This window comes from Canis lupus, chromosome 18, assembly GCF_048164855.1.
Source record: "Canis lupus baileyi chromosome 18, mCanLup2.hap1, whole genome shotgun sequence".
NCBI classification, from domain to species: domain Eukaryota; kingdom Metazoa; phylum Chordata; class Mammalia; order Carnivora; family Canidae; genus Canis; species Canis lupus.
The window spans coordinates 46,559,473-46,580,891 of NC_132855.1; the positions used below are offsets into that span (position 1 = coordinate 46,559,473).

The 21,419-nt window shown below is 36.6% G+C and overlaps 1 long non-coding RNA gene across 2 annotated transcripts in view; it reads right to left on the minus strand.

Moving 5' to 3' along the window:
• The window catches only part of LOC140609543 (uncharacterized), a 232,888-nt gene extending 220,155 nt beyond the window's left edge, over window positions 1–12,733 (minus strand). For both annotated transcript variants that reach the window (XR_012011351.1, XR_012011350.1), the window contains exons 1-2: window positions 12,618–12,733; window positions 12,238–12,318 (exon numbers count right to left, since the gene is read on the minus strand). This is a non-coding gene — a long non-coding RNA (uncharacterized lncRNA). The remainder of the gene's footprint in view (window positions 1–12,237; window positions 12,319–12,617) is intronic.
• Window positions 12,734–21,419: the final 8,686 nt, after the last annotated feature.

Here is a 21,419-nt window from a genome sequence, read left to right on the forward strand (position 1 = left end):
AAGAGAATATATTTTCTTTCATATTAGAAGGTACTGGCGAGCAAATTATCCCACAATTCTCTGCAGGAGGGAAGGGACAGGGCAAGTAGGGGCTTAAGCTATGCTGTTGAGTCACTACCCCTACATGTAGACAACTATCTGCTACCCCACAGTCCAGACACAGTACCCACTTCTGGAATAGCACGTGAACTCTGTGTCACCAAACACACACTTGCAATGCTCAAATTAACCAAACAGACCGGTTTACCCAGCCAGCCCGGAAAGAAAGAACCCGGCTTTAAGCCCAACTACAAGGTCATAATTATCAAAACTTAAGAAAACCTGCAGTGAGGAATAAATGCTCACGGTTCAAAACCACCATCTCCTCATTCTTATCAAGTGCAAGGGTGCTTCTCTCTGGAATTTGTGCTCCGAGCAGAGAAGTGTCTTTTCAGCACATCCTTGAATTAAATCAGCACATCAGTGCAGGCAGCCCAGGGAACCATGAGGCACCACTTTGCCATCCTCATCACATTCTCCCCCAAATATATCCCTAGTGAGGCTTGAGAACCCCACAAAACTGCTATTGCATTCAGTGTGCAGTGCAAATGGAATCCCTATCATTAAAGAGGAGGATGTTCTCATTTCTTACCAGTTTCTCTGCATCCAAGGCTCCATTCTATGTGGAAGGTCTATTATCTTGAGAGAGAACAGTGTAAATTCAGGAACAGCATAGGAACAGCAGAGGCAATTTTCTGGGTCCAGTGGCAAATCTCAGTTTACACTGGGTCTGGCCACAAAACTGGCTCACACACTCCAGGCAAAGCATCCCTGAGGTTTATACATATTCCTTTCCATGTAACCATACACAAATGTATGGTGATTCCTAGGACCTACAGCTGATTGCGCAGCTGCATACAGCAGGGAATGACGAGGTCTGGGAATACAGCAAAACCCCAGCCTACTCTCATTATGCCAGGCACTCATGAATTGAAGGTTTCCTGTGGTGCTTTGTTGACTGGTGTGTGTGATACTGTTTATTTTTGAATAAGGCCCAGAGCAGTTGTTCTTTACCTAGTGAACAGATGATATATATAGTAATCTTGTATCACTGTCAAGAGACTTCAATAATTTAAAAGGCTTTTCTTCATAGCCAAACAGTAGTTCACATAAAAGATGGAAATATTCTACCAAAGACTGTAAAAAAAATAAATAAAAATAAAGTATTTCCAAAGTCTTGGCTGACTCCTAGTGTAAATACCTACTAAGAGGAAAGAAGAGTGTGCTAAGATTACAGTAGGGTAGACAAAGAAGAGAAAGTACACTGAAGAAAATCAACTGTTGGTTGAAATCTAGCTCCTCAATCCCTGGACTCAAAGAAAAAGGAATACCTTAATATCATTCAGAAATGACTGCCCTAGCCAATAAGGATGTGACACTCGCGGACTTGAAATAAAATAAAATCATCTGCATAGAAGATTTGATTACGGCAAAGAAATATTCTGAAGAGAACGGGCAGCTGGAATAGGATGATGATTCTCTAGAACAGAAGAAAAACTTGTCAGACATCTCAAAAGAAAAATCCAATAAGCACACGACAGATGTGCAGCCAGAGAACAGGGGTATACAAAATGCTCAGAACTGCGTGCCCAATTATTTCACCAGTATTTTGTGGCTTTTTTATAACCCACTCTTCTGAGGGCAGCAAACACAGGGCGAGGTATTTTACAGATAGATGATAATGGTTTTCAATGTTTCTCAAATTGGCTCAAAGCCCATACTGTGTAAATTGCTAAAAGCCCATATGTAATTCTAAACTTGCAGGCCCGGAGACTCTGGGCACTGGTAATAATTACGCGGACCGGATAATTAACTTCTGACATAAAAAGAAATGAAGGTGAGGGAAGAAAACGCAGATCTTATCAACTTTTACTTAAAGCAAGGGCACAAACTGACAAAAAAACTCTGGGGCATTCATGTAGGAAAAAAAAATCACTATAGTCTGTCTCTCCAATGTTTTCCTACAAGAATGGGAAGAAATTTCTCCACACTCACATGATTGTTCTTTTCTGATATTTCCCAGTGTTACATACAGTCTTACTCATTTCAACTTTTGTTTAGACAACGTTGCCTTATCAATTCTAAGACTCCTTAGAGGAGAAGATGTAGGCCCAAGGTACATGAGAGCTTGGAGTGTAAACACTCCCTCAGGAACAAAAGGCTGACCTCCAATCGTATAGTAAGCAGAGAAACTGAAATAAAACCCTCTGCATAATACGCGACGTTGAAGAGCTGTCACTTCCATGAAAAAATAATTCAAAAATCCTGGAGAAAGAGTAAGAAGTCTGCTATCTGTCCAGGGCTCTAAGGGATGATAAAAATAAACTCATGAGACATCAAACCCCAGGAATGTGCGGTCTCAATCTCCACTAACTATAAGGTAAGGCATCCTGAAGACAAGAAATTAAGATACAAAGCTCTCCACAACCATTGGAAATGTTAAGGCTCTGGAAGAAGTATGTATAAACTGTTGTAGGAATACTTTCACAACCAGGGTCTCAAGGGACCCCTGAGGGGGAAAAGTAGCCCAGCAGAAGAGATATTTAGAGTAAAAAATTTGAAATCACCTAAGAAAGAAAGTGCCCTGAGGGCAGAGACTCCAAAACAGAAAAGACTCCAAAAACAGCTGAGGTTGAACCCTTAGAGCTGAAAAAGACAATAAAATAGACTTCTTAGAAATATTAAGAAGCTAAAAGAATAAACTATAACGAAAGACCAGAACACTATGAAGACAGCTCCAGCTGAGCTTTAATAAGGAAACAGAAGTTCTGTGAATGTAAAAATGAAGTTATTATAATTTAAAATTCAATAGATGACAGTAATCTTCACAGCAGATTAGGAAATATATATTTTCATGAATAGAAATAGCAGCAAGGTAGAAAGCAGAATTGGTGAGAGATCTACATAACAGAGTTGAAAAAGATGAAATACCAACAATTAAATATAAGAAATGCATAAAACTATTATGAGCAAAACTTTAAAGCACTGCCAAAAGACACAGAAGAAAACAGAAACAAATGGAAAGATATGCCATGTTCTTGAGAAGAAAAACTCAATATCATAATCTTAATTCTCCTTTTTTTTAAAGATTTTATTTATTTATTCATGAGAGACAAACACACACAAAGAGAAAGAGAGAGAGACAGAGACAGAGGCAGAGACACAGGCAGACGGAGAAGCAGGCTCCATGCGGGAGCCTGACGTGGGACTTGATCCCCGGTCTCCAGGATCATGCCCTGGGCCAAAGGCAGGCACTTAACTGCTGAGCCACCCAGGGATTCCCAATCTTAATTCTCCTTAAAGAAATGTATAGAGGGGCTGGCCCGGGGAGTGGGGGGGGGGGGGGGAGAAATGTACAAATTTAAACAATGCCCCCAGATTTATTTTTCTTAAACTAGAGAAGTTAAACTTCATATAGAAAAATGATCAAATAGAAGAGTGAGAGGAGAAAAGCTGAAAAAAAGACCAAAAGGATTGCCATGATCAGATATTAAAACATTTTATTAAATAACAATGATCAAATCAGTATTGTAGTGGTACATGAATAGATCAGCAGTGTAGAAAAGGAAATCCAGAAATAGACTCAAATATATATGGTAATTCACTATCTGATAAAGATGGAATCTCAAACCAATGGGGAAAACAGATTAACCTGGAAATCATGTTGGGGCAATTCAGTAGTCTTCTGGAAAAAATAGTTAAATGTGTAATTCCCACATCATGCTTTGTTCCAAATGGAACAAAGATTAAAATGATTTTCAAATGAAGTAATAAAAGTAACAAAAGAAGACGTAGAAGAATTGCATTATAAGGTCCTTTTACCTATGACTCAAAATCCAGAATCTAACATGAGATAAAGTCAATACATTTAATTATACACACATACACACACACACACAAAAAGACGTTAGATACCGTTGGCAATAAAAGTTACAAGCAAAGTCAAAAGACAACTAAAAAAAAAAAAAAAGATTTTCAACTCAAATTGGAGACAAAGAATAGCCCCTCTAATACACCAAAGGTTTTTAGAAATTGATAAGGAAAAGAAAAATTCAATATAATAATGGCTAAAAGATACGAGCAGGGAGTTCACATAAATATAATTACTCTCAAAAATACGAAAAGATGCTCAGTTCACTCAAGTGGCAGAACATTAAGACAGAAATACACTTAGAAACTTTTTCACTTGTCAGACTGGCAAATTCTCAAAAGTCTGATAAAACTTCAGTTAGTAAGATTGCGAGGAAACAATGCATTCCATGTATCTCTTCAGTAAATTAGTGCAGCACCTAAAGAGAACAATCTGACAATATTTATCAAAATGATAAATGAATATACTTTCTGACTCAGCAAATCCACTGCCACACATTTGAAATGACTCAAAGCCAGGTATAATAGCACGAGTAAGGAAACAATCCAAATATCTACCGATAGGGGCTGGTTACATAAAGTATGGCACAGATGTATCATGGAATACTGTGCAACAGGGAAAAGAAATAAGGGACCTTTCTATGTACCATTACAGTAACATCCATGAGCTATACTGCCATGTAGAAAAAAAAATCATGGTACGGAATAGTGAACAAATATGCTAACTTTGGTATGTTGAGGGAGAAGGAGGGATAGAAATCTAGTGAAATGCCAATATGATATTCAAATATGCATACAGAAATAATGGAAGCAGAGAAATTCACTAAAAATAGTGGTTACTTTGCAGGGGTTGGAATTCAAAAATGGAGGAGAATTTTCTTTTAAAGTGATTAAAAGGCCTTTAATACTTTCTGGCTTCTGAACAATGTAAATGTATGACTATATTCAAAAAAATGTTTAAACTCAATGGTAATAAAATTAAATTCAAACAATGATATACTACCTATACCTGTAGAACTTGGAATTACTACTAATGATAAATCCCCAATTTCCATTGGTAATGGCCTAACAGAAAAGAGCCAGCTCATGTACAGTGGCAGTAATACAAACTGATACCACTTCAGAGCAATTTTGGCAAGATTTTAAATTCTTATGCTTTCTGACTCATCAGGTAGGTTTCTGGAAATTTATTTTAAAGAAAAAAAATATGCACGTGGATTAAGATTTGCTTATGACAAGATGAGGAGGGAAATGGAAATTGGAGAGGTCAGAATCCAAATGACACTTCAATTTTATCTATAACATTGTATTAAAAATAAAATAACTATGAATTAAATACTGTAACATAGCAACACTTGTTAATCTCAGATGATAGGTATCTGGGTATTTGTTATGTTATTCTTCCTACATTTCTGTACATTTTTTGTTTTATATTTAATCTACTACGCAAAATTACCCATGTAAGTGAGCAGCATAGCTTTTTTAGTATATACAGTAAGAAATTTTACTCCAGAAGGACAAGAACTATGATAAATGCTGATTTATACATTACTTAATTACATATAATTTAAAGTGTGGATATTTCTGTAATATTAAATACAACATTTAACACATTTAAGTGTAATCAAGCAAAAAGAAAGTAAATAACTTGAAACTCATGGAGAACAGTAGAGATGATCTAATGCTATATATCTCAAAAACACTGGTGAACATCAGCAAGTGTTTCTATGAATTCCATTATCTGATCTATAAAGTCTGTTCTCCAGAAAGATGGGTAGGCAACATATTTAAAATTCACGAACTGCATTCCAAAGTCCAAGGCCCACTGGTCGAAAGTATAGAATAGTGCTTCTTGAAGTATGGAAAAGCAACACATCTCCAGTGCTTGAAAACATTATAGAGTCCTTGATCTACCCAAGATTCTTCTCATCTGTCCCTATGATGCCGGTACCCTGAGAATCTGATTTTTAACAAGTACCTTGGGTTTTTGTATACAAAGTTTTAGAAACACTGGTATAGATCATTGACTTTTTTTTTCTCACTTAGAACTGTGCTCAAGACACAGCTGGAGGGATGAAGGCTAAGTTAAGGTGAGAACTGATTAAATGCCAAAAGGTGTTTCCAAAGGAGGTTATAAAATCTGCTGTTCTGGAAATGCTGAAAAAATGCAGTCTTGCTTAATAACAGAAGACTTTTGACTTCTGGAAAGCTTTCATAGCCCTATAAGGTTTAAGATAAATTAAATGCCCAAAGGTAAAGAATAAGAAACTGAATAGGTTTGGAGATAAGTTAATAATACAATAATGGGATAGGCAGGGACAATTCTGGGGCTCCTTTAGAGCTGCACAATGAGTTTTCCAAAACTTTAGGACTAAAGAAGTATGTGAGAGCAAGTGTGGTACTGAAGCTTCTTGAGTGACCCTCTGAGATAGCAGTGACTAGAACATGTGCTGTGCTTTCTTCCAGCTGCACAACTTTCCTGACCTGAGCTGATCTGATCATGCATGGTTCTCTCATCTTCTCCCAAGTATTATTACCTCTGGTTCCCGGCAAGCTCAGCATACACAACTGGATCTAATATATGCGCGCGCACACACACACACACACACACACACACACACATTCAGAGCTTTCCCATTAACACACCTTCTCTCCAAATAAATCTGAATGGCCTAAAATTGAGAGAAGGTAGATGTTAATTTTCATTAAGCTCAGAGTCAAAATTTTGCTGCCCTGCTATGACTATATAGAGGAGTTATCAGTTTTAAGCACCTTTTGACCTCTTTCTAAACTTTATGGCATCCATGTGTGCATGTACACACACACACACACACACACACACACACACACATACCAAGAAGTACATTTTGTAAAAAATAAAAGCAACTGCATTGGACTAAAACAGCCAATCACATGCCCCTGCCAACCCAACTACTTTTAGTTTCAGAGACCAAAGACATGAGTTAAATTGGATCACAAAGGAGAGAGCTTGGACTTAGAATTGAAGCTTTGAGTTTAAATTCAGATTCTAACCTTCACTAGATATATCATTTATGCCTTACTACATGTGTGCAGCAGCTTTAAAATGCATTCAGTGGAAGATTATTTTCAAGAAGAAGTGAAATGGAGCAAAGTCAAAGTAAGAGAAGAAAATGAAAAAAAATCACTGTAAGATCAACACTCAAATAATGTCATTATTACCTTATTATTTTGTTATTATAGGTCACAAATTTGGTTCTAAACCTTCTGGAAGGCAAGACAAATGAAAATGCATGCCCAGTTACGTAATTTACAGCATCCATAAGACTAAAACAAAGTTTTTCATTAAGAATGCAACTATTACTGTCACTGAATCCAGAGAGAAATTTTTCCCATTGGGTTTTTATAATGAGGACTAATGCAGTGAACAATGTCCTCCAAATAGCCTTAGAATAAACGCAAGAATGAGTTTCCTATCACGTACCTCATGTACCTTGATGTAAGCCAAAGTACAATGTTCCGAAAGCACAGTGCTATAAAACCAGTTCTACAAAAGAGACTAAATGATGTGTTAGGTACAGTTCCCTGATGGGGGCTTCAAGTACCTGCAGTAGAAGCCACAAACCGGCACAAAATAAGCTACATCTAGGCCACAGATGTATTTTCATGGGTCTGTGTGGGGTTTATTATTATTATTTCCCACATTCGAATTGAAAGTTCCAAATAAGGTGCACATCCAATGTGTGCTTGTTTTTTACTTAGCAGATCTGGCCCACCGAGCCACATCCCCACCTGAGGATGTCACCAGAAACTGGAGAGCATCTATCTCGTACTCACTGTCCCCTCTCTGACCACCTCAGTCATCAGCTCTGCCTCCTCAGCCCCCAGAACTCATATGAATTTGAAACTCCTCATCGGGAGGAATGAGTAGATTATATTTATTTCAGACAGCGCAGCCCCAATATTTCTCTCACTGAGCTTTGAATAAGTATCAAGCAGCAACAAAATTCACTGTGTGGCCTTGAGCAAGTGATTTCATCATCTCCATTCTCTCATCTGAAGAAAGAAACTAATAATACCTACTTCTCAGAGCTGTAAGAATTAAATGAGATACTTTCAAAAACACTTCACTGCTAATTACTATTCAAATGAACCATATTATCACCAGAAATGATCCACAATGTTAGTTTACCTTATCTTAATCATAAGGGATTTTTAGGAATACTTTCTTCATGAGATGACTGTGCCATTTTCATAAATCTTAGTATTTTGTTACCTATTACAATAGATATTGCTTGCGCACTACTTCAGATTCCCTTGGTCTACCCTTTGCCCCAGCCCCTTCTACAATGGCAACTTCAGTGGAGGTTTCAGCAGCTTAAAGCAGGTACCACTCAAGAGCTCTTCACCTGGGATCTGTGGAATACACCTCCTGCTTCCTACCTCCTCCAATACACACCATGGGATGCCATCAGAAACCAGCATGGTACTCACATGCACATCCCAGAAGTTAATACCCTTGGGACCACCCTTAACAAGTGCGTGATTGGGAACTGATAGCTAAATACTCCCCACTTTTGTCCCACAGGTGAAGTTTTTTTTTTTTTTCTTTTTAAGATTTTATTTATTTATTCATGAGAGATACAGAGAGAAGGCAGAAACATAGGCAGAGGGAGAAGCAGGCTCCCCTCAGGGAGTCCAATATGGGGACTCAATCCTGGAACTCTGGGATCATGCCCCGAGGCTGAAGGCAGACCCTCAACCGCTAAGCCACCCAGGAGTCCCACAGTTGAAGTTCTTGTGACACATTTGATAAAGCTCCTCAGAAAGTCCCAGCAACGACCAGGTGCCAGTCACTCATACGAGTGGCTATTTCAATTATACCTCATGTTTTTGTCTTTCCCTCCTTCTGTGGTCCCATCTCCCCATCCCTCACGCTTGTCCCTGAAATTACTTCCAAGCAAAACTTACCAGCAACTCATATGAGTGAGTTTTGCCTCCAGCAATGCTTTCAAGAAAGCCCAGGCTCAAACATCCTCTAAAATATGCTCTTAAAGAGAAATTATCCTTCAAAGAACTGCATCAAGAAAATGAAAAGATAACCCAAAGAATGGGAGAAAATGTTTGCAAATTAGAGATCTGATAACAGATTTGTATTCAGAATATACAAAGAACTCTTAGAACTCAATAATAAAAAGCGAAGTAGAATAACCCTAAACATCTTTCCAAATTAGATATATACATGGCCAATAAGCAAATGTAAGGATGCTTAACATCATTAATCACCAGAGAAATGCAAATCAAAACCACAATGATATACTACTTCACATCCACTAGAATGGCCATAATCAAAAAACCCAAATAAGTGTTGACGAAGATGAGGAGAAATTAGAATGCTCAGACATTGCTGATGGGAATATAAAATGATGCAATCACATGGGTAAATAGTCTGCAAGTTCTTCAAAGTTTAAAAACCATTACCATATATCCTAGCAATTCCACTCCTAAGAAATACCCAAGAGAAATGAAAATGTACATCCACATAAAAATATGTGCATGGATATTCATAATAGCATTATTCATAATAGCCAAAGTGTAGAAATAACTCAAATGCTCATCAAGTGATGAGTGAATAAAGTATGGTATATCCTTACAATATAATAGTATTCATCAATAAAAAGAAATGAAACACTGACACATAGTAATACATACTAAAACATGGATAAACCTTGAAATAGATGCTAAGTGACAGAAGCCAGTCATAAAGGACCACATGTTATTTGACTCCATTTTTGTGGAAGGTCTAGAATAAGCATATCTATATTGAAATAAAAGCAGATTAGAAAAAAAAAACAGATTAGTAGTTGCCTAGTGCTGATGAAGATGGAGGGATTATGGGGAACAGTTAAGGGGTAGGAGGTCTCTTTCTGGGGTAGTAAAAATATTCTAAAATTGTTTTATGTTGATGCATGCACAACTCTGAGAATATAATAAAAGTCATTAAACTGCAAAATTTAGATGGGTGAGTTATATGGAATGTGTATTATATCTTAATAAAGCTATTAAGAAAGAGAGGTCACAATCATTTTTAACCTATGAGAGCCTATAAACTATAGTTGCTGGTCATTTTTATAAAACACCACTGGATTCTCCATTTGCCTTTTTCTTTGCTCACTGGGTAATTTTCAACTACTTCAAAGAGTACTGTCCAGAACAGAGAAAGGTTTCTGCAACATCACTCATCTCTACCTTTCTAGTTTTCTGTTACCTATTATATAGGATATCTGAAACAAAGTCACCACAGTCCTAACTGTCACTTATACTCCCTAAACTAAAAGACAACCACATCTTCTCACCCAGCTGCCTACCATACCCACATTTCACCCATCACCATCCTCCCAAACTCCTGTGATTTAATTCATACTCACATACTCACAGCTCCCACTCCCTCCATAATTAAATTCAGGTTTGGAATTCATTGAGACTATTGTTGCTGGTGATTGAACCTGTAGAAGTGAGTGATAAGATAGCTACCCACACACACAAATCCCAAAACATGAAATAAGCAATGTAAATATCCCTGTTTAGTCAATATCAGAAATGACACAGGAAAGATGGAAAGGTTGATGAAACAGTCATCCATACTGGTTTCACTATACATCATTCTTACGCCTTGGATTCTACTTTGCATCTCATTCTTGGTGGAAAAAAAAAAAAACAATGAGCATTCCCCCTTTCTGGAAAATGATATTTTACCATGTTTTAGCATAACAACACATTTCTGGCATTTATCTTAGTCAGATACAAATCTTCTGAAATCCCATTGATAAGTATTCTTAAACTTAAACTGGAAGAAATTTATACCAATAAATTATTGTCACAATAGCAAAAATAAAAGATGTATTGTCCACAATCTTAGCTCTTATAAAAGAATAGCTGTATTTTTAGACAGTTTGAGAATGGCATTGAACATAAATTTCTCAATTTTAATATCAGAAAATACTGTTCTAACAGTGATCCCACATATCCAATGAGTTAAAATGAGCTGACTTAACTGCTCAATGTCAGCATGTAAGCCTGATTCAAGAAAGATGCTCAAGAATTACGATAAATTTCAGTGGATAACACTGGTTATTACTACTATTATCCCCAGTTTCTGTATTTCCTTCCATCCTGGGCCTCAGGCCAGACCTGCTGGGAAACTATAAGAGAGGAGAAACAAAACTTGTTTATCATAATCTCTTTTCAAGCTGAGCATGGAGTTATCACAATTTTAGTTCGGCAATAGCCTCACTTAACTGCAAGAAGGAGGCCTATCCCTCACTTCATCTTTTCCAATCTCTGGCCAGGAGGGCTTAGAAATAAAGTTTTTAGCTTTTTTAACTTCTCCAAACTTAAAAAACAAAAAAGGTTTAAAAAATTCACCTCATCAGAAAAATAATCCCTCACCCACATATACATACATTTATTTATAAATTATATATTAATTACTTATATTATGTACACTATCAACATATACAAAAATAGAAATTATAAGTGAAAAGATTAATATGGAATACACAATATTTTTTATTTACTAAATACCAGACTGTCCCTTCACACCAAAAATAATACTAATGTTTTAGTGAGGTAAGTAAGTGTGGTGCAATCACCTCATAGTTTACGAAAACTCAAATTACAGGATAGGGAAAGTGTCTGCTCTGCCATTTTCTTGCTGTTCATATGTGTTGAGATTATCCTCAATTCATAGTTTCTCTCCTAAAATGTTAAGCATTTAGCTATCTTATAAAGGTTACTTTAGCTAAAATGAAACGAGAGAATATAATCTGTAATTCTTTGTAACCAACCCAAGCAACGTGCTAATTATTGCAATATGCTAAAAACAAACCAAGAATGGAGGATGTGACCACTGATCCTTCCATATTGTAAAATTTTCCTTAGGCTATGTGATTGTTCAACACATAGAGCCAAGGAATCACAGTCAATTCATTAATCAAATATTAGTAAATCTTCACTTCTACCTTATTATATTATTATTAGAATTTTTCAAAGAAATGTTCTAATATTTTCCTCCTATACCCTGATGTATCTTACACATTCTGTAGTATATGCTTACTCGTTTTGGAAACCACTGCTTTAAAGGTCAGTCTAGCTGCAAAGTAACAACTCCTTGATTATATATCAAATCTGTAGAATAAATATACAAGTGTCATCAGAAATGGATTTTCCTGCATGTTACAAAACGCATGAATAGAGTGGCTTAAACAAGATATTTCTCTCTCACATAAACAAAGTTGGAAGACAAGGAGAAAAGAGCTAATGTGGCACTCCAGGATGTCAACCTCCTACCTTGCTCCTTTTCCACCCCTACCCAAGCTTCTCTTCAAGGTCCAAGATGGATGCTTGGGCTCCAGACATCTGACATCACAGCTAAATTCCAGTCAGCAATGCAAAGAAATGAACAAAGGAAGACACATTCCATAAGTTTCACATAAAAGTTTGACAATATTCCATTTGAGATAAATTACTCCAAAGTCTACACCTAGCTACAAGGAATCATCAGAGATTCTATTATAAGAGAGGACAGCCAAGAGTCTCAACCACAACGCATGAAGATACACACACACACACACACACACACACACACACACACACACACAGAAACAAGGAGAAGAAATGTTGACAAGGTTCCAGTCCGAGATGGCAACCTTGGAAGACCCTGAACTCACCTTCTCCACAGGACACAACAAATTATACTTATTTATAGTACAATTCCTCCTGAAGAAGAACTGAGGGCTGACTGAACAGCTTCTACACAGCAAAAGATGAAACAGCAAAAGAGAACAGCGAGTAAAAAGGATACTCAGTACCAAACTTCATCCCAGAAGCTGCAAACTACAGTGAGAAGAGATAGTACTGAGGGATCAGGAGCACATTCCTTTGTTCTTAGGCACAGAAAAGAAGCCACATTTAATAGATCAAATAGTGTATAAAAGATTCAGCCCTAGATCTCTGCCAAACAGTGGAGGAGCATCTATAACTCTCTGTGGTCAGACAGACTGGCAAGCAACATGGCTTATACTCCCTTCTTCACCTTGAAAAGTCAGACCAGAGCAGGATTCAGGCACCCCAACCAGCCTGCTTCCCCATTGAGTTCCAGGACCCTAGCCTACACTAGCCCTAGCTGTCCTGCTAAGGTGGCCATGGAGCTGGTTAGCATTCATCATGGCTCCAGACTCTACACCAAGTAACAGGTGCAGAGCACCCTGGAACACTCCAGGCCCACATCACTTCAGGTTCTGATAGTTTGCTAAGGCAAACTTGCAAAGAGCATTCCTGGACCTCTCAGGTGACACATGCTTCAGATCCAGCACCCTCAAAACTTCAGCCCATGCCTGCTTTGGTTTCATCCACCTTGCCAAGGCACCCTACATAAAGTATCCTAGAACCTTCAACCATGCTAGCCTTGGCTCCAGTCACCTGGCCAGGACACCCCCTGCATTAAGTATCCCAGGGACACCCCAGCTTGTACTCATTTCAGCTTTAGCTATCCTGCCAGGGCACCCATTGCATGGAAAACCCAGGGAGCTCTCAGCCTGCATACTGCCTAAGCTCCAGCTGTCCTGTCAGGGTACCTACTGTGTGGAGTACCTCTGGAAACACCCAGCTTGTACCCATTTCAGCTTTATCTGTTTTGCTAAGGTATCTGTTGCATGTAGAGCCCGGAAACCACACCAATCTTGGCATACTTCAACTTTAGCTGTCCTTCCAAGTCTCTCACTTCATGGAGAGCCTGGGACCCCTAGCCCATGCCAACCACAGCTTTAGTCAACTAGCAAAAGTCATTAAGCACAGCAAAAGTTACCATACACAAGACCATTCCTTCAAGTTTAGGATACGTGGCTGTCCACCTAATCTATAGAAACTAGAAGAATACAATAACTAAAATGAAAAATACATCACAGGGAATTTATAAGGAATCAACAGCAAACTAGTAATACAGAAGAACATATCATCAATCTGGAAGACAGGGTAAGGGACAACACTCAAACTGAACAGGAGAAAGAGAAAATAATTTTTTTTAATGAGGATAGGTAAAGAAATTTCTTGGGCAACATGAAGAGAACAAACCTTCATATCATAGGGATTCTAGAAGAAGAAGAGAGAGAAAGGGACAGAAAACTAATTTGAAGAAATAATGGATGAAAATTTCCCTAACCTGGGGATGAAAAACATTCATATCCAAAGAGTTATAAATAAGATGAACTCAAAAAGACCCACATCAAGACACATCAAAATTAAAATGTCAAAGCTTAAAAACAAGAAAAAAAAACCTATAAAAGCACCAAAAGGAAAACAATTTGCTATGTACAAGGGAACCACCATAGGACTATGAGCAGATTTTTCAGCAGACCAGAACAAAGTGGCATGATATATTCAAAGTTCCATAAGGAAAAAAACTACGATGAAGAATACTATACCTGATAAGGTTTTCATTCAGAACTGTAGAAGAGATAAAAGAGCTTTCCAACAAACAAAAGTTAAAGTTTATTACCACTAAGCAAGCATTAAAAGAAATACTAAGAAGGTTTCTTGAAGTGTAAAGGACAAGACCATAATTAGACTAAGAAAATTATGAATAAAAAGATGTAAAATATGACAGCATATATATAAAACATGGAGAAAGTAAAAATAAATACATAAAAGAAGTTGGTTTGGAATGTGTTTGAATTTAAAAGACCATCAACTTAGTATAGACTGCTAATTACTTAGAAAGTTATATATGAACTTCATGTATATATATCTAACATAACACTATAGAGACTCATCAACCACAAGGGAGACAGAAGAAGACAAGAAGAAATGAACAGAGAATAACTCCAAAAACAACCAGAAAACAATTAACAAAATGGCAATAGTACATATCAATAACTACTTTAAATGTAAATGGTCTAAATGCTTTAATCAAAAGACATAGGGATGTAGGAGGGATTTAAAAAAAAAAAAAACCTTCTATATGCTACCTACAAAAAACTCACTTCAAACCTAAAGACATATACCAACTAAAAGTGAAGGAACAGAAAACACAGATGGGAGGAAAAAAAAAAAGCCAGTGGCAATACTTGTATCAGACTAAACAGATTTTAAAACAAAGACAAAAGGCATTGCATAATAATAAAGGGATCAATTCACAAGAAGATATAGCAATTGCACTCAACATCAGAGTACCTAAACACACAACGCAAATATTAGCAGACATAAAGAGAGAAATTGATAGTAATACTATAATAGGAGGGAACTTTAACACCACATTATATCAATGGATAGATCATCTAGGCAGAAAATCAATAAGGAAACAGTGTCCTTGAAAGGCACATTAGACTAGATGAACATAACAGATATAGGCAGATCATTCTACCCATAAACAACTGAATACAGATTCTTTTCAAATGCACATTCTCCACATCAAGACACGTTAGATCAAAAAGCAAGTATCAATAAATTTAAGAAGACTGAAATAACACCATGTGTCTTTTCTAACCACACCTTATAAAACTAGAAAAGAATCACAAGAAATAAACTGGAAAAAAAACATAAACACATAAAGGCTTAACAACATGCTACAAAACAATGAATGAGTCAACAAAGAAATAGAAAGAATACATGGAGACAAATGAAAATGGAAACAGTGCTCCAAAATCTTTGAGATGCAGTGAAAACATTTCTAAGAGAAAAGTACATAGTGATACAGGCCTATTTCAAAATAAATAAATAAATAAAGCTTAAATAAACTTACACCTAGTAGGACTAGAAAACAACAACAACAAACACAGTTCAAGGTGAGTGGAAGGAAGAAAATAATAATACCGGAGCAATAATAAATGACATAGATACCAAAAAAAAAGAAAGAAAGAAAAAATCAATGAAACCAAGAGCTGCTTCTTTGAAAAGATAAACAAAAGTAATAAATCCATAACCAGACTCACCTAGATAAAAAAAAAGGACCCAAATAAATAAAATCAGAAACAAGAGAGAAGTAACAACTGACACCACACCAACAGAAGGAGTTATAAGAGAATACTATGCAAAACTGTATGCCAACAAATTGAACGACCTAGAATAAATGGATAAATTTCTAGAAACACACAATCTTCAAAAGCTGAATCAGGAGGAAATAGAAAATCTGGGGTGTTATATGTAAGTAATGAATCACTAAATTCTACTCCTGAAGCCAATATTACAGTATAAGTTTACTAACTAGAATTTAAATAAAAACTTTAAAATAATTAATTAATTAATTTAAAAAAGAAAAGAAAAGAGGAAATCCAAAGAGACCAATTACTAGTTAAAAAATTGAATCAATAATCAAAAAACTACCAAAAAATAAAAGTCCAGGACCAGACAGATTGCTGGTGAAATTTACCAAACATTTTTAAAAGAGTTAATACCTATTCTGCTTAAACTATATCAAAAAATACAAAAGGAAGAAAGCTCCCAAACACATTCTATGAAGCCATAATTATCATGATACCAAAACCAAACAAAAATATCACAAAAAAGTCTACAGACCAATAATTCTGATGAATATAGATGCAAAAATCCTCAACAAAATATTAGCAAACTGCATTCAACAATACATAAAAGGACCATTCACCATAACCAAGGGGGATTTATTTTAGAAATACGTGGATCATTCAGTATTCACAAATCAATGTGCTACAGCACATCAACAAAATGAATAATAAAAATCACATGATCATCTCAACAGATACAGAAAAAGCATCCGACAAAACTCAGTATCTGTTGATTATAAAAACTCTCAACAAAGTGGGCATACAGAGAACATACTTCAACATAATAAAGGCCAAATATGACAAAAACACAGCTAACATCATGCTCAATGGTGAAAAACTGAGAACTTTTCCTCTAAGATCAGGAAGAAAAGAATGTCTACTCTCACTACTTTATTCAACATAGTACTGCAGCCCTAGCCACAGCTATCAGACAAGTAAAAAAAATAAATAAGAGGCATTTGTATTGGTAAATAAAAAGTAAAACTGTCACTATTTGCAGATGACATGATATTCTGTATAGTAAATGCTAAAGACTCCACCAAAAAACTATATGAAGTAATAGATGAATTCAGTAAAGTTGCAGGATACAAAATTAATACCCAGAAATCAGTAGCATTTCTATACACTAATAACAAAGTAGCAGAAGGAGAAATTAAGAAAACAATTCCACTTACAATATACCAAAAAGAATAAAATACCCAGGAATAAATTTAACCAAGGAGGTGAAAGTCCTATACTCTGAAAAGTATAAAACACTGAAGAAAGAAATTGAAGATGACACAAACAAATGGAAAGATAGTCCATGATCATGGATTGAAAGAATTAGCATTGTTAAAATGTCTATACTATTCGAAGCAATCTATAATGTAATACCTATCAAAATACCAATAGCATTCTTCATGGAACTAGAATAGATAATAGTATAAATTTGTATGGAACCCAAAAACCCTGAATAACCAAAGCAGTTTTGAGAAACTTTGTTTTGTTTTTAAACACAAAGCCTCCAGCTTTGTTCTCGACCTCAAGTTACCCTACAAAGCTGTAGTAACTGAAACAGTATGGTACTGGCACAAAAAGAGACATACAGATCAATGGAACAGAATAAAGAGTTTGGAAATAAACCCACATGTATTTGGTCAATTAATCTATGACAAAGAAGGCAGAATGAGGAAAAGACAGTCTCTTCAATAAATGGTGCTAGGGAAACTGGACAGCTATAATCAAAAGAATGAAACTGGGCCATTTACTTGTATCACACACAAAAATTAACTCAAAATAGATTAAACACCTTAATGTAAGACCTAAATCCATAAAAATCCCAGAAGAGAGCACAGCTTTGACATAGATATAGCAACATTTTTCTAGATATATCCCCTATGAAGAGAAACAAAAGCAAAATTAAACTATTGAGACTACACCAAAATAAAGAGGGTTTGCACAGCAAAGGAAACCATCAACAAAACAAAAAGACATCTTAGTGAATGGGAGAAGATATTTGCAAATGATATGACTGATAAGGGGTTAATATCCATAATATATAAAGAACTCACATAACTCAATACCAAAAAAAATCCAATTAAAAATGGGCAGAAGACTTAAATCCACATTTTTCTAAAGACAACATACAGATAGCCTACAGACACATGAAAAGATGCTCACCCTCACTCATCATCAGGAAAATGCATATCAAAACCACGATGAGATGCCACCTCACACCTGTCAGAATGGCTAAAATCAAAAATACAAGAAACTCCAATTGTTGGCAAGGATGTAGAAAAAAGGAAAGCCTCATGTACTGTTGGTTGGAAAGTAAATTGGTATAGTCAATGTAGAAAACATTTTGGAGTTCTTCAAAAAAACGAAAATAGAATTACTGTATGATCCAATAATTCCACTACTAGGCATTTACCTTTAAAAATGAGAATACTGGGATCCCTGGGTGGCGCAGCGGTTTGGCGCCTGCCTTTGGCCCAGGGCGCGATCCTGGAGACCCAGGATCGAATCCCACATCAGGCTCCCGGTGCATGGAGCCTGCTTCTCCCTCTGCCTATGTCTCTGCCTCTCTCTCTCTCTCTGTGACTATCATAAATAAATAAAAATTAAAAGAAAAAAAAAATAAAAAATAAAAATGAGAATACTGATTCAGAAAGATATGTGCACCCCTATTTCTATTGCAGTGTTACTTAACAATAGTGAAGATAATGGGAGCAACCTAAGTGTCCATTGATAGATGAATGGATGGAGAAGTGGTGTGTACACACACAAAACACACATATACCGGAATATTATGCAGCCATAAAAAGGATAAGATCTCACCATTTGCAGTAACACGGATGAACCTAGAGCATATTATGCTAAGTGAAATAAGTCAAACTGAAAAATACCTATACCATTTGATTTAACTCATACGTGGAATCTAAAAAAAAAACAAAACAAATACATACACAAACAAAAACATACTTGGGTCTATAAACACAGAGAATAGACTTATGATTGCCAGGGGGAAGGGGGGCAAATGGGCAAAACACATGAAGGGAAGTGGTAGATACAGGCTTACAGTTATGAAATGAATAAATTACAGAAATAAAAGGTACAGCATAGAGAACATAGTCAATGATATTTTGATAGCACTGAATGGTGACAGATTGTACTTGTGATGAGCACAGCATAATGTATAGAGATATTGAATCACCATTTGTAATGTTAACATTGCATATCAACTACATGTAAATAAAAAATAATAAATTATAAAAATAAAAAGAAACAGAGGAGATCTACCTTTTAAATATCATCTTTTTACCCTACCACTGTGGTCCATCTGAAAAATATCTTGGCCTGCAAAAAACTATCTAGCCAAAATGGTCTGTGGACAAAGATATCTTTCAAAAATATAACAATCCAATTGTGAAATAATCACATTTCACAAAATACATTTATAGTTCTCTTGACTGCAGTCTAGTCGGAGAACTATGGAATTATACTACAACAGAAAACTTTTATTTTTCCCCAAAACAACTTTATAAGCCATCAAGGAAAATACAAACTTTGTTTTAATAAGCACTTTTCTGAGCTTGGGTGTACAACTTTACATGGTGGGAATCAGGCCAAAACTGAGTCGCTCCATCTCAGAGGGCAAAGATGTCAACTGAAGGGTGGCAGAAGGCCGACTCCAGCAGGAAATGAGAGAAACAGCAAAGCACAGCACTGACTGCAAAAAGGCCAAAGAGACACTCCCCCTGGAGTGTCTCCTGCTAAGAAAGGACTTTGTTTAAAATGGATTTTAAATTGTTTTCTGTGGGGTGAGAGACATAAATCCCCTCCTCTTTCCTCCTTCAGTAAAATCTACTTTGCTTTCTTGTGCATTTTTTATAACTGAGAGAAAGCTGAAGAAATTCCAGTTGACTTTTGGGCTCCAATAGACACAGAAGTAAGAAGACAAGGAAGGATTGACACGAAAATGACAATAATAATGTGAAAACAGAGAGTGTCACATTCTCATTAAAGCCAAATTTATGTATGACTAGGTAAAACTGGCAAGCATTTTTTTTATCCTCCATGCTCCCTCTAAGAGTCCAGAAATTAAATATAGATCTACTTACGTGCGTTGAAACATTTTTAAATGCATTTAAAATTTACATTGAATATTTTGCTTTAGGTTAGAAAGCTTCACCATGCTGTAAAATCTCCAGGGTTCATTTAAATGAATGCACTATAGTTTAAAGCATTGAATAAGAAATTTCCTATAAATAGAGTCTGACTGAACAAAGCAGAGACAGGAGAAAAAGGGTAGAAAGAAAATGAGGCTGATTCAGGGCAGGAGGGAGCAGCAGTACACTCGTAGTAGGGAGAGAGGCAGGCTGCTCTGCACAAGTGAACTAAAAGTCTGAAAAGCCCACTATTCTGTGTAGGATCAGATTGGATCTTGGTCAGGAGAGAGATCCCTTTCAAGAGAACTAAAATAAAAGGTCAGCATAGATAAGCTGAGGGTTAGGACAAACGTCCCAGTAGCTTAGGCACAATGTATGCTGACACGACTGGTTGACTAACCCAACTTCTATCCACAGATTGGACTAGTGAGGATCATGTGACAAGCCAGTAAGATAGAAGCAGATGTTGCTGGGTAGGGAAAGCTTTCTCAAAGGGAAAGAAGCAGATGGTACGCACATTGTCTTTCTCTTTCTCCCTTAAAAGTAAAAGACACAAAAGTCATCTTATGACCATGTAAGTAAAAAGTGCACATTAAGAATGGCAAATCAAGAAGACGGACAGAGCCTGGATTCTGGACTGTATCTCTGAGCACGCATTAGCCTTTGGACTATGTATTTCCAGACACCAAAAGCAAACAAGCAAAACTCTTACCTGTTTAAACCAGTATTTGTTTGGTTCGGTTACTTACTGGCTGAATGAATTAATAACTGATTCAGATATAATTTGGTGTCCAAAAGCAGGGTACTGCAAGTACCGACCCTAAAATATAGAAATGCCTGAGAGGAAGTATCAACAGACACTAAAGACCCAGATATTCCAGGCTACAGTGTAGAGGACTTTGCTACATGGGGCAGAACACTGGGCCAAACTGTATCTTGCCGTGAATTTCAACACAGGATGTAGTTTAAAAATGGTAGGGACATTTCAAAATGTACAAATATGATTGCTAGCTCAGCAATTTTCAGCCAAGTCCCACCACCACCACCACAACAAAAGGACAAACTCAGACTAGAACAAGCCACTCTGTATCCAGAAATGGAAAGTAACACTGCATTACTGAGATACATTCTTCCTTCAGCAAGCAATCTAGATTGACAAGGTGCCCCAGTTAGGATTCTTGCAGGGTGAGAAAGCCAATTGCTTCTATCCTCCATAATGAAACTCTTATAAGTTGTGAAGTGTAGCCTTGATAGAAAATGAGGTTGGTAACCCTGGGCTTGCTAAGCACTTTCCATCAAGAGTTCTCTG